Source organism: Chelonoidis abingdonii, chromosome 17 (assembly GCF_003597395.2).
Source record: "Chelonoidis abingdonii isolate Lonesome George chromosome 17, CheloAbing_2.0, whole genome shotgun sequence".
Classification (NCBI taxonomy): domain Eukaryota; kingdom Metazoa; phylum Chordata; order Testudines; family Testudinidae; genus Chelonoidis; species Chelonoidis abingdonii.
Window position 1 is genome coordinate 31931605 of NC_133785.1, and position 14337 is coordinate 31945941.

Consider the following 14337-nt stretch of genomic DNA (forward strand, 5'->3'; position numbering starts at 1 on the left):
GTAATAAGTGCACAGCTAAGTTACAGGAACATCCTTTGTTCATCTTTACTCCAGTAAATGGGTATCATCTATCTCCCCAAAGTTTTAGTATTCTTTATCAGTAGATAAAGTAATTATACACACACTCTCTCTCTCTCTCTCTCTAAATATTATAGCTGGCTGGAGAATGACAATTACAAGTTTTGAATTTTGTTTTATTTCTGCAGTGGAATGAAAACAAAACCTTTCCAATGTTTTCACAAAATGAAATTTATCAAAATATCTGTTTTTCAGATTTAAAAGGTCAGGTTTTCTTTCTGGAAGTGACTGGACAGTCCACCCTGAACCTCAGGAACTTTCTTGTCAAAAACTTTGTTAAAATCAAAATGCCTCTGCAAAATATGTTGCCTTTGCCAAAACACCACATTTTGACAAAAGAAATTGTTAACGAAATATTGGCCAGCTCTCCTAAATATGCACACACACACAAACACATTAGACAGACAGACAGATAGACAGACAGATATTAGCCAGTAACAAAAATGGCAAGTGATCTTTAATTTTCCTGGAATTCTCTTCCTGGTATAATCTCCACTCTTTTCTGCTATATTGGAGGCAAATGTGCAATACTATATGCTGGAGAAGAATTTGCAAAGCCACGTCTTATTCTATGTATATATACTATTCACTATCCCCTGTAGTTTTCACTTTCTTCTCTCACTATCTTATTTTATGACCTGCTCAATCATTTCTGAGTTTACATGTAGCTACGGTTTTTAAAAGAAGTTTTCTAAATATTTAATTTCAACACAGCTTAAAATCAGAGGCACACATCAATATTCGTCTTTTCAAAAATATAATAACCAACAATTAATCCATTTCCAAACCTCACTTTTAATATAAAAATCAGAGTTTCATATAGCCTATAACCCATACATACCCATAAAGTCATTATATAAGAGGGAAAACTGGAAACATTCAGTTGGAAAGCACAAGGTATATTTTTAGCTACATTAAGCCAACTCTATGTAGCTCTGCACATTTGTATAAGTCCAACATAAAAAATAATCCATAATATTCCAGAGGAACAAATCCAATTCTTAGTTATATAAATTTTCATATAAGTCCATCAAAACTCATTCCAAAAACGTCTCAGTCTCTTTGAGAGCTAGAGTTGGAACAAAAGACTGAGTCCTTTAAAATGCCTTTAGAGCTTCCAGAGAAGTTAAATCTAATTGCCCATAGCATAGCACCGATCCACAAAGGTTTAAGTCATGGAAAATGAGTTTTACCTTTATAAAAGTTATACTACACAAAGTTTATCATGGCACAGTAAAGTCAAATATAACTTGCTCCTTACATATTCCAGGTGGAAATAAATTAACCTTTGATGCTTCACCTTGATTGCCTAGTCGGGCCAGAAAAATGTATTTTCTTACTAAAGAGCTACATATTTTTCCTTTTGAGTGGGTCAATCCTGTAAGAAATGATTGGAAGCCAAGGCACATATAAAGGTCATGCATGAGGAGACTATTGAAATCAGGCAGAGCCAACATCAGTGTCATTTGATAACCTTAAGAAGCTGCTTTACTATTATTAATCATTAGTATTGCAGTAGCACCTGGAGGCTCCGACGCAGATCAGGACCCCACTGTGCTAGGCAGCATATATACACCTACGAAGAGACTGTCCCAGCCCTGAAGAACTTACCATCTAAATAGACAAAGGATAAATTATTATTCTCAGTTTACAGATGAAAATATGAGACTAAGGCCTTGTCTACACTACAGGGTTAAATCAACTTAAAGTTATGCAACTTTATTAACGTAGCTGGAGTCGATGTAACTTAGGTCAACTTACTGCAGTGTCTGCACCACGTTGGGTGTGTCTTCTGTCAACTTTTCTTATGCTTTTTTTTCTGGTGAAGTCGATGAGAGAGCAACCTGCTGTCAATTTAACGGGTCTTCACTAGACCCGCTAAATCAACTCCCAGTGCATCAATCACCACAGCATTGATCCCCGGTCAGTGTAGACATGCCCAGAGCGACTGAGAACTCTGCCCGAAGATACCTGGAATCTGGGATGAGCCAGGAATTGAGCCCCAAGTTCCCGAGTCCCAGCTCAGGGCCTTAATTGCAAGACATGGCAGAATTCAGGATGGACATGTCTATAGAAAGGAGAGAGAAGGAACAGCAGGAGACACAAATTGTTTTAAAATGTCCTTGCAATAATTCAAAAGGGATCTTGGTTCTAATTCTTTTTGCTATATGATACTTTTTTAGACCTTGGCCCCTGCATTCTGCAGATCTGAGCCATTTGCTTCTTAGGGCAGGTTTAGATACACAGGCTTTATTCAATATGGACTTCAGTTAAGTCTGGAGTCAAGCCCCAGCAGCCTAGGGTAAGCTAAGAAACAGGGACCTCTCTAATCCTAGCTCTAACAGCAAATCCATCTGGAGCCTTAATAAGAAATAGCTACATAGCTGAGAACAAAGTTTACAGTTCTCTGTGCTACAATACACTTAGATAGATGTTAAGTTTATTTTTCAGGTTGAACTAGATTGCCCTGCATCTATATCTTGGGCTCTCCTCACAAATTATCTTGTGAAAAGCCAGATGATTCAGCCAAACACTTTCAGACTTAACTTGCAATTGGAAAACAATTAATAGACCAGGATGGCCTTGGAATTCTTCCCCTCCCGCCACACCAAACCTGTTCTAGTTCCATCAAGTGCCAAAGGATCATACCCCCACTCCAATGGAACCAGAGAATTTTCTGTCTATAAAACATAGTTTAAAGACCAGCTGCTGTTACAGTCTGCAGCCTCACTTGCCAGACCCCAGGGTCTATATAGTCTCACAAAGATTGTAAAACATTTGGTGCAGAGAGGGGAAAAAAATGCCTGAGAGCTCTGCCAGACTTTTTGTGCTTATTTGCACCCATGCCAAATGATTGGCAACCTCTTCCGGGGAGCACCAGAATGTTACCCTGCATATACCCTGGAAGTCAAGGTGTTTCCCAGATGGCCAGCTATCACCTACTCCAATGTCAGCTCTCTATGAGACAGGACCAAAACAGAGCTGCTCTCTCCTTGTGATTTGGTTAATTCTGGGTTAAGTGCATACAACTTTGGCAAGTTGAAGCTCAGTTAAAGTTTTAGTTTCTCTGGCAGTCTAAGAAACAGGGACTCCAAGGTCCCCTTCCTGGCTCTGACGTCAAATCCATCTGTGGCCTAGAACAAGTCACTTAACAGCCCTGCCTCAGTTTCCTTATCTGGCAAATAGCACTAATACCTACTTTTCAAAACTGTCCTGAGGATTAATTAAAAGAACATTGTAACAACACACACACACACACACGCACACACCCCACACAAACACACACACTTCTCTCTGAAATATTCATCTCTCCTGTTGTTGCAACCCTAACTGCTACAGGGGTTGTGACTAGAAAGCAGGCAGCAGGGATTAAAAATGGCTGGTGTTTTAGTTAATTTGCTCTGTACTTTGGGCAGCACGTTGTGAAGAGTCATTGTTGCTGTTTTGATGCTGGTTAGTGGCACTTCCTATATCTCGCAGTGGTGTGATGACATCACCTTTATATGCAGCTCTGGAAGGAGCTCATGTGCAAGCTCTTCCCCAGGTCTAGCACAAGGTTTTGTTGCAGCTACAGTCACGGAACGGCTGCTGTTTCTCACTTTGTGTCTAGAATGGAGTCTTTTCCTGGAACTCCTGTGCAGAGCCGGAGAATAACAGAAGCCACGTAAGAGGAAGCATAGACGATGGCTGGGGGAAAACTCATCTTTGCTTCCCACGTAAGCTGAGGGCTGATGAGAAATTCAGACCAGGGGGCCTCAGAGCAACCGTTCTGCCTCTGCAGACCTCCACACAGTGATAGGTAACATCAGCAGCCTGGACCATGGCCGCCAAGGGTGCCCTGTCTTTACATGCAAAGCTGGGTGGAAGGAGTGAGTTTAAAGAGATTTAAAGGAGACATGTGAGAAGAGGAGTGAATGAGGCAGCTTTAGGCACTGATGGCAGCATGATAAAAAGGCTGGTGTCACAACTGAGAGAAGAAGACTAGGAGAGTAACACGCACAGCACATAAGAAAGAGACAGTAACAAGCTAAGATCCAGTCTGAGGCTGAGCTGCGTAGAAAGGTGAGGGCAAGCAGCTTGAATGTGGAAGAAACAAGAGACTGAAGGTTTGGGTGGTCGCCTTTGCTGTGGTCACAGCTATTGCTAAGGGTCTAAAAACAAATATGCCCTGTCCTGACATGGAAGATTTTGTAAAGAAAAAGGAACATTTTAACTCAGTGGCTCTTTGGCCATCCTCCTTTTTTCACTTGTGTGCGTGTGTGTTTTATTTGCAGTTTTCCTCTCTCTGTAGGTTGTTCTTGGCAACACACGTTCAAGCAGTTTGTGCTTTTGTGACAGCAGTACTTTGGATTGCGATGAGACAGGCTGAGTTGTTGATGTTGCCGAGAGTTGAGACAAAGAATATTTGAAACAAAAGAAAAAATATTTATATTACAGGAGCGCCCAAGCTTTGCTAGTTACCATACAGACATCTAGAAAGACATAAGCCCTATCCAGAGAATCTTAAAACATAGAAAGACAAAAAAACAAACAAAAAAAAAACAGTTGATATGGCAAGGAAAGAGATGCAAGATTCAAGTGAAGTGGTCAAGGTGATGATGAACAAACGAGTTTAGGTTCCATATTTTGGTTTGGTTGGTATTTGTTTGTATTAATAGTTCATTTAATTCTTCCTAACTGTCCCTCACCCTACTAACTTAGGGTTTTTTCAAATTGTTGTGTAAACACTCATTTTTTGAAAGTGATGCTAAAGAATGGCAAAAATTAAGAACTCAATGCTTAATAGTAACTGGGCAAGATCTGCTTGGCACAAGATCTGACAGGGAGGAAAGACGGGCAAAGGTAACTGGTTTTTAGAGTAGAAGGGAGCATCATGATTGTCTAATCCAGTGGTTCTCAAACTTTTTTTTTCACAGACCACTTGAAAATTGCTGAAGCTCTTGGCAGACCACTTTATGATCTTTCCAAATGTTGTTTGTACCATTAGCTAACTATTGTAAAGCACTTTGGATAAAAGCGCTATATGAAAAACAATAATAATTAAAGTTTTTTGTTCTATAAATAAAAACATACAACTCATTTTAATATCAGTAGTCTTACCTTTCTAATGCAATGGATGTGCCCTGTCTCCCCTGCCCTGGCAGCCCCCGAGCTGGGGCTGGGAAGAAGAGGGGTTGTTTCTCTCTCTTTCCCCTGATGTGGGAGCCCCCGAGCTGAGGCTGGGAAGGAGAGGAATCTCTCCCTGGCAGCTGCAGCCCTGGAGCTGGGGAAAGTCACCTCTTTCTCTGGCCGCCATCCTGCACGTCCCAAATTCTCCCCATTCCCTCTTCTCATCCCACTGCCCCCTCCCACCTACCTCCTATTGCCCCAAGGCCACCACCTCAACTTACATGTGCATCTTTTCAGGGGCCAGGCACCTAATTAGTGGAGCCATGCCTGTGTGGCCCTTCATTCTCTCACGTGTGGCTGCCCAGCTGCGCACCTTAGAAAGCACTATCCACAGACCACCTGAAGGGAACTTGTAGACCACTGGTGGCCCACAGACCACAATTTGAGAACCTCTGGTCTAGTCTGACCTACATAACACAGGTCATAGTATATCACCCAGTGTTTCTTGCATCAAGCCCAAGGACTCAGGATTCAGCTAGAGTGTGTCTTTTAGAAAGACATCCAGTTTTGATTTAAACACAGCAGGCCAGATCCTCACTGAAGGCAAATTGGCGCAACTTCACTGAAATCAGTGGAGCTGTGCTGATTTACATCAGTTGAGGACATGGCTCTTTGTGCTTCCCCAAGTGCTGGGAAAGCTGGGGATTGCTTTGGCTTCAGACGCAAGTTAGAACAACCTCCAGACTCCTCTAATTAATGTCACCTTGTGAAAGCTCCTTGGGCATGAGGCACTGTGCCGGGGTGAGAGAAGCATTGACCAATAAGTACCTTGCTCTTACACAAAAGATAGATTTGACAAAAGTCACAAGGTCAGCGGAGTCTCTAAGCAGGCAGAGTTACCAGTGCAGGTTAAAGAGAGCTTACTTCCACCAGTCCAAATTCTGTCTTCCCTCACTCCTTCCTGTACAACATCGCTCACTTCTGCCTGTGCAACCTCTGTGGTGTAGCACAGGCAGAAGTGAGAACAGAATTTGCCCCAGTAGTGTGATCTGAGATTGTTAGTGGACTGAATTTTGTCAAAACCTGTCAATGGGACTTTGTTCGTCCCACTATTTTGAACCGTCCTATATACAACAGTTAAGACTCAGATTTGTCAAAACATAACTGATGCTGCCAGAGGATTAGTAATTCATTTTTTGTCCCTTTGCAAAGCCGTTTTAAGGAGAGAAACAACATGTCAGTGCTATGCCAACAAGTGACTGTACCAACAAGGAGGGGTTAGATGTCTTTTTCTATGCTGCAGTGACTGTTATAATAAAAGACAGCAGTGCCTTAGTGAAAGATTTATGCTAGTATTTCAACAATGGAAAACATGAGGGTGACTGTGTTCTCATTCTCCCTGAGACAGGCATCCAGGGCACATCATGTAACAATATTTCCAGGAATGCAGTTACAGCTGAAGAAATGCTGATTTGTTCATGCAGTAAGACAGTTCCAAGAAGCAGGGCAAAACCTAGCTTTATTTGTCATCTCAGATGGAGAATTTCATCAGGGAACCACCCATCCCAGCCTGCTTAGGAGAAACTACTTTCCTGATCCCAGAGTGTGATGAGAAAAGGTGATGCACCAACCTGCCTTGAGTCAGCCACCCTGCCTTGGAGGGCCCAAGTTCCTTCATGGTCCCTTCCTAAATGTAGCGTCCTTGGTGGCATCATAATCAAAGCCATCTGTACCAGGAAGCATAACTACACGCTGATTGAATTGACTAAAGACACATTCTCTAGACACCTTTGGTTGCTGAACCCAGCATTTTGCGCCCAGATTTAAATTACAAACAAAAAGGACATTTGGTAACACTTGACACCATGATGTCCAGGTAACCAGTTCACAGGAAAATCAGCACATAAAGGCCCACTCTGTCCATAGCCAAAGGGAGATTTGACTACCGACGGAGATAAGAACAGGACTGGGTCCCTATCGGGGCATTGGAGCGACGCAAGATTACTATTAATGTTTTGTTACACATTTGTATTTAAAAACCCACCCATGGTCAGATAGAACCAGAATGAGAGAAAAAGGTGAGTGAGGACAGCCATGTCATGCCAAAGCAGAGAAGGGGCTAGCTCCTTTCCCGCCTGCCATGTACAGATTGCCTGGGACTGGTAGAGGGGGTCAGCTGCACCATCCTCCCCGTTCCTTGGTGCTCCAGAGAGTCTTCTCTAGGGCTGGGGACCCATGCACAGGAAGGAGGATGGGGTGCATGGTCTCCATTTCTAACAAACACTTTGAGGTAGGGGCCATGTCTTCCTCAGTGTTTGCAGAGCACCTAGCACATTCAAGATTGGGGTCTCTAGTCACCATATAAAAGATTAAATAATAATAATTCCTCCATGACCCTTCCCAAAAAAACCAATAGGGAGGGGAGAAAGAGAGAGAGAGAGAGAGAGAGAGTGTCTGTGTGTGTGTGTGTGTATACACACAAGCTTAGAGCCCAATCCTCCGTGGACGTCCATGTTCATGTCAGGCGTACCAAGGATGCAGTAGTAGTCTCCCAGGTTGCTCCCAGGGGTGTAATAAATAGGGAAGAGGAAAGAAAAATGGCAGAGAATTACAAAGTGAGTTAAACCTTGTATCCCTTGAATCTAAACTCAACCCATTAAGTTCAACAGACCAACTCCTATGAATATGGAAAACAGGGTTTGGCTACTTATTTGTCTCCCTTACTGTTGACAGCTCTCTGGTCTATAGAAAGGGCATTCTAGCAGTAGGGATGAGTAGAGATGGCGCCTATAAAAAGCCCCCGAAAAATAAAGAGCACATATTTACAAATTAGCCAAGTGCTTCAGTGAACATTTTCCCCCTCTACAGTAGTCTGATCCAAAGCCTACTGACGTCTATGGGTTTTAAATAGGGTATATAACAGAAGTATATAAACAGTAGGATCTGGCAGTTGTACTCATTTAATGGAATGGACTATGTATGTCCATGGACTTAAAAATAAAGCTTTGAAGGCTCGTTGGTTTTTTTTAAAACTTCCCTACTTGCAGGTGGGACCATAAAACTGTTCTAGCATGAGTCAGAGAACCAGACTTGGCAAAGCTGAGTCTGCCACTTTAAAAACAGAACACTAATTAAATAAAGTAGCTACAAAGAGAATAAAATATCTCCCCCCCTACCCCAATAACTAATCCAGCCTGAAGTGAATTCAAAAATATTTTACCTGGACCCCGTTCATACACAAAATAAAGAAAAAAAACATTCTTGCAAAAATTCACTTGGCAAAAGTCTAACTCAAACTGCCTTGGCATAAAAATGCAGGAGGAGGATTTAGCTCTAAGTGATTGCATCTCTGAGGAAAGGTCAAATGAATAGACATTTTAGAGCTGTTCTTTGCAGATCTCATGCTGCTTTGTGGCCACTCTGCTCATCCATTGCAGTGTTGGCAACACTCATGATTGTGGTATTTGGTGTTTTTCCTAAATCCTCAGCTCCTGGAGTCATATTATTACATGAGACTGTTAGCTTTCTTTTTTTTTTTTTTCTTTTTTTTTAAGATTAGAGATTTCCAGCCCTCAAGGTTGAAGAGAAAAGCTTAAAATGTAAACCTTAAAGACTCCAAACCCAAAACTCCATGTTAGCTATAATCTCAGGATTTTTAAACTAATCCCATGATTTCTGGAATTTCTTGACTCGTGATTTGAGAATGCCTGGAGTTGGCTGTACTGGTAACAAGCTTATGAAGCGTGTGCCATTTTTCCTTCTAATGGATAGTCAGAATAGAAGGTAACAGCCTGCTACTACTGTCACCTAATGGAATTGCTCCTTTAGCCTGTGCTCTTGAACTAAAGGTCCTGTATACAAATGTTAATGTGAGGGTTATTGCAGATCTACTGGCTACAGTCCTGCTCCTTCCCACAACAACATTCCTCTATCTTTCCAGGGATGGAGTGCCTGTAGAGCAAAACTCTGCAATACATAGATGGTGTGAAGGTCCACATTTAGCCTCTATTTTGGTCTGTCCTGCTCTGCACATTTGAGTCCAAACATTCCAGAAAAATAAGACCAATTCTGAAGTCACAACATGCAAAAATACTTTGTGGACATTTGACAATTTTCTTAAAGATTAGCCACCAATTTGAATCATAGCCATTGTTTATAAGGAATAGAATCTTACGAAATGTTAGGAACAGCGAGACACTTCAAAGATTACTGAGACAAAAGCACTTTTTGCTCTTCCCTGGACTTTCTCAAATTTGTCCACATCTTTCCTGAAGTCTGGTGCCCAGAACTGGACACAATACTCCTGCTGAGGCCTTCTCAGTAAGGCTCCGAGTCTGTCACAGAGGTTACGTGATTCATGGATTTTCTGAGACCTCCAGGACTTCCACAGCTGCAGCCACTGCCTCCATGACTTCCACGGCTGCTGGGGTGGCCCTGGGTCAGCCACTGCTGGAGTGGCCTTGGGTTTGGGCGGCCCAGTGCGGCTGGTCCAGGGGTTTGCCAGAGCAGCAGTGGTCTTGGGGGTGGCCGCGGAACAACTGTCTCGGAGCAGCAGCAGTCCCGGGAGCTGCCCTGGAGGGCGTCAAAGCAGTGCTCCCTGGGAGCCTTGGAACAGCAGGAGGCTGGAGCAGGGACCAGCCGTCAGCCCACAGGGCTCTCCAGAGCAGTGGCACTCTGGAGCCCCCGGAGCAGCTAAGACTTAGTCAGGGATATTTATAGTAAAAATCATGGACAGGTCATGGGCCATGAATTTTTATTTATTCCCATAACCTGTCCATGACTTTTACTGAAAATACCTGTGACTAAATCTTAGCCTTACTTACCAGTGCTGAGTGGAGAGAAATAATTACTTCTCATGTCTTGCTTACTCCTGCTAATACATCCCAAAACGATGTTCACTTTTTTTGCAACTTTGTTGATTCATGTTTCATTTGTAATCCACTATAACCCCCATATCCCCTTTTTTTCAGTACTCCTTAGGTAGTTATTTCCCATTTTGTATTTGTACAGTTAATTATTCCATCCTGAGTGTAACACTTGGCATTTGTCCTTATTGAATTTCATCCTATTTATTTCAGACCTTTTCTCTAGTTTGCAAAGATCATTTTGAATTCTAATTCTGTCCTCCAAAGTGCTTGCAACCCCTCCCATCTTGATATTGTCCGCAAACTTTATGTGAATTCTCTATGCCATTATCCATATAATTATCCATATAATTTATGAAGATATCTAACAAAATCAGACCCAGAACAGATCTCAAGGAGACCTCCACTCAATATGCTTGAGTGTGAACCTTTCATAACTACTCTCTGAGTACAGTTTTCCAAAGGGTTGTGCACCTGCGTTATAGTACTATAGATTCATCTTGGCTATATTTCCCTAGTTTGTTTATGAGAAGGTAAAGTGAGACCTTATCAAAAGCCTGACTAAATTTGAGATATATCACTCTACTGTTTTCTCCCTATTCACAAGGGCTGTTATCCTATCAAAGAAGGATATTAGGTTGGTTTAACATGATTTGATTTGACAAATCCATGTGACTTGTTGCTTATCACTAAATGCTTATAAATTGAATGTTTATTTGCTCCTTTATCTTAATGGAAGTTAAGCTGATTGTCCTCCTAACCCCCAGTTGTCCTTATTCCCCTTTTTATATATAGGTACTATATTTTGCCCTTTTCCAGTCCTATGTGATTTCTCCTGTTCACAAATTTTCAAAGATAATTGCTAGTCACTCAGAAATTCCCTTCAGACAGATCCCAAAGTATTCCAGGATGTATTTTGTAAGCCCCTGATGACATGAAGACATCTAACTTGTCTAAGTAATTCTTAACTTGTCCTTTCACTATTTTAGCCTCACATCCTACCCCATTTACACTCCGTTAGTTATCTGATCACTGCTAACCTTTTTTGGGAAAACTGAAATCAAAAGTGTATTTAACACTTTGGCCATAGCTGCATTTTCTTTTATTGTCTTTCCCTTCTCATTGAGTAATAGGCCTACCGTGTGCCTGGTCTTCCTTTTGCTTCTAATGTATTTGTAAAACGCAGGGCCAGTGCAACCATTTAGGCAACTTAGGCAGTCGCCTAGGGCACTAAGATTTGGGGGGCGCCATTTTCTTCAGCAACGACCGCAGCCGCTGGCTCTTCGCCTGCCCCGGTCACAGCCAGCATTTAGGTGGAGGGAGCTGGAGCAGGGGAGCGCGGGGAGGGCTGCCTGCAGCAAGTAAGGGGTGGGGGACGGCACACAGGAGAACTCCCCGCCCCAGCTCACCACTGCCCCACCTCCTCCCCAAGCACACCGTGGCTGCTTCACTTCTCTCACCTCCCAGGCTTGCAGTGCCAATCAGCTTAGGCGCTGCAATCCTGGGAGGCGGGAGAAGTGAAGCAGCGATGGCGTGCTTGGGGTGGAGATGGACCAGGGGTGAGCTGGGGCGGTAGGGGGGGCGCCTCAGGGTGGAGGGTGGGGAGCTGCCGCAAGGGGGACGCCTCAGGGCGGAGGAGCTGATGCGGGGGGGGGGCCTCAGGGCAGGGACGGGGGAGGGCACAAGGTGGAAGTTTCGCCTAGGGTGCAAAACATCCTTGCACCGGCCCTGGTAGAATGTCTTCTTGTCCTTTATGTCCCTAGCTATTTGGGACATTTTGGCCTGGGCCTTTCTAATTTTGTCCCTACATGCTTGAGTTGCATTTTTTATACCCATCCTTCATAATTTTAACTAGTTTCCACTTTGTGCACGCCTCTTTTTTGAGTTTCAGGTCATTGAAGATCTCCTGGTGAAGCCACGGTGGTCTTTTACTGTACTTCTGATCTTTCCTGTGCGTTGGATTAGTCTGATCTTGTGCCCTTAATAATGTCTCTTTGAAAACTGCCAGCTTTCCTTAACTTTTTTGCCTTAGACTTGCTTCATGGACTCTTACCTACCAATTCTCTGAATTTGCTAAAGTCCGCTTTCTTGAAATCCGTTCTCTTCATTCTGCAAAAGTTTATGTCCACAGCAGAGAAATATTTTTTGAAAGAAATGAACTGTAAATACCCTCCCTTCATCTACATTTCTACATGTGTTAGCTTTTCCTCCCAGCTCTCCTCTGCCTTTCAATATGCTAAAAGGGCCAGGAGAAGAACAGGACATATGAATTATGAAGAGTTTCTGCCTATAGGTTTAGGCATGTGCTTAAGTCCCACACTAAGTGCTTTGCTGAACTGGGAGTTAATATTTTTTTATTCCACAGAGGACATGAAATCTATTCAAATGAATTCTTATAGTTGCCCTGTGAGTCTGTTTTGTACCAATATAATCAATTTCCCATTGGAGGAACACTGAAACAAACTCACAATACCTCCTATTCCTCATAGTACATGCAAGTAAGAGAAAGTTAAGCTGTATTTGAATCAGCATTTCTTTCTGTTCTTACTGGTTGTAACACTCAGGCTAATGCCATTGACTGAGCTGCATACATTGAAGTATAACATGCTTTTCTATATAATGAATGGAACTTTGATTCAGGAATAAAAATAACACAGAAGCTATTCTTTAGGATCTCAGACTCCCATCAGGACCCATAGCTCGCTCACTCTCTTTCTTTCACATTTGCCATTCTTTTCCAAAGTTAAATCCATTTGACTATCAAAACTAACTGGTTCATTTTTCAAATGGTAAATTAAAAAAAAAAGTATTTCTGAACAAAATATGTCCATCCTCATTAGATCCATTTTCTCAATTAAATTCAAGTTTCTATGTCCAAAAGGCATAAATCTGGGTATTGATTTAGTCATAAAATAATGAAACTCCCAGAAGCCTTCTAAAATCATTTTACTTGGATGAGCATATAAGCTTTTAAAATATCAAGTTATTCCAGTATTTAATACACATAACTGCTTTTAGAGGTCTAAGGCAATAAGGCACATCTCCCTACGCCGGTTGAAGTACCACAGCTACAAGCAATGGCTCCCTACTATTTTTAAAGCTTTGGATTGTATTTTATTCAGTGTGAGCATGATATTTTTTGAACATCAACTTTATACCCTGGAGCCAAAATCAATAACTTATCGAATCAAAGCTCTGTAAATCAACAACAGGCTCCTGATGTTGTGCACCCATAAAATGCATTTGAGTCTAAATCTACACTTCCAAAATAGTCTAGTTAAGAATTTATTGTCCTGTTCCGGCAAGATTACTGGATAGTCAATATGTACCGCCAAAAAAAATGTTTTTTAGGGAAAAACATTGTCTTCCTTTCCTATCAAAGCACCGAACCAAAATTAATCATGCTACATTTTTTATTCAGAGCCCAATTCTACAGTCCTTATTCACACTGAGTAGAGCATGGCTATGCAAGTAGTTCCATTAATTTCAATGTGGTTGCTCATAGAGGGTGAAATAGATCCTTGTGCAGAGAGCAAGCCCTAGTCCTGCATACCACTTACATCTGACTTCGGCCCCATTTCTGAAGGTTTAAATTAGATTTGTCTGGTAAATGTACATAGGATTTAGCAGTACCTAGGTCTCACTGGGCATTTGCACAGGAGTGAATTTCAACCATTGTAAGGTTGGTGGAATCAGACCCAGGATAAAGTTCACAATTTTACCTGATTTTACTTTGAAATCTCATCTACATTCCAGTCACTGCTTGACAAAAACTAATTGCACACAGTTAAATACAGTCTTTTATGAGCATTCAGAAATTTTCTTTTCTAACACGAAATATACATGGAGATGTGTTACTATGAAAACCTATTTTGCTAAATCAGCATATATACTGTGTAAACATTTTTTTCTTCAGTCTACAGAGTTTAACAAACAAACCTGCCTTGGATAATGCATCATTTACTCTTTTGATAACTGGAAACAGCACTCTAAATTCAGTGCTTTTGCAACATATTTGATACTCCAAGTTCCTTCAAAGGCTATTTCCTCACATGCCTTTAACAATAGAGGGCTTGATTTACCACTGCACTACTCCTGCTTCACAGTGGTGTAGCTCCAAGAGTTACCTGGATGTAAAACTGTATTAACAGACCCTCTACTTGTACATGTAAGTGAGAAAACAGCTGTTAAAGGAATCTGAAGTATCACTATCACATTTCAGTGGCGTTACACCAACGTGGAGTTACAATGGGGCATTGTAGTGGTGAATCGAGCCCAGAATATT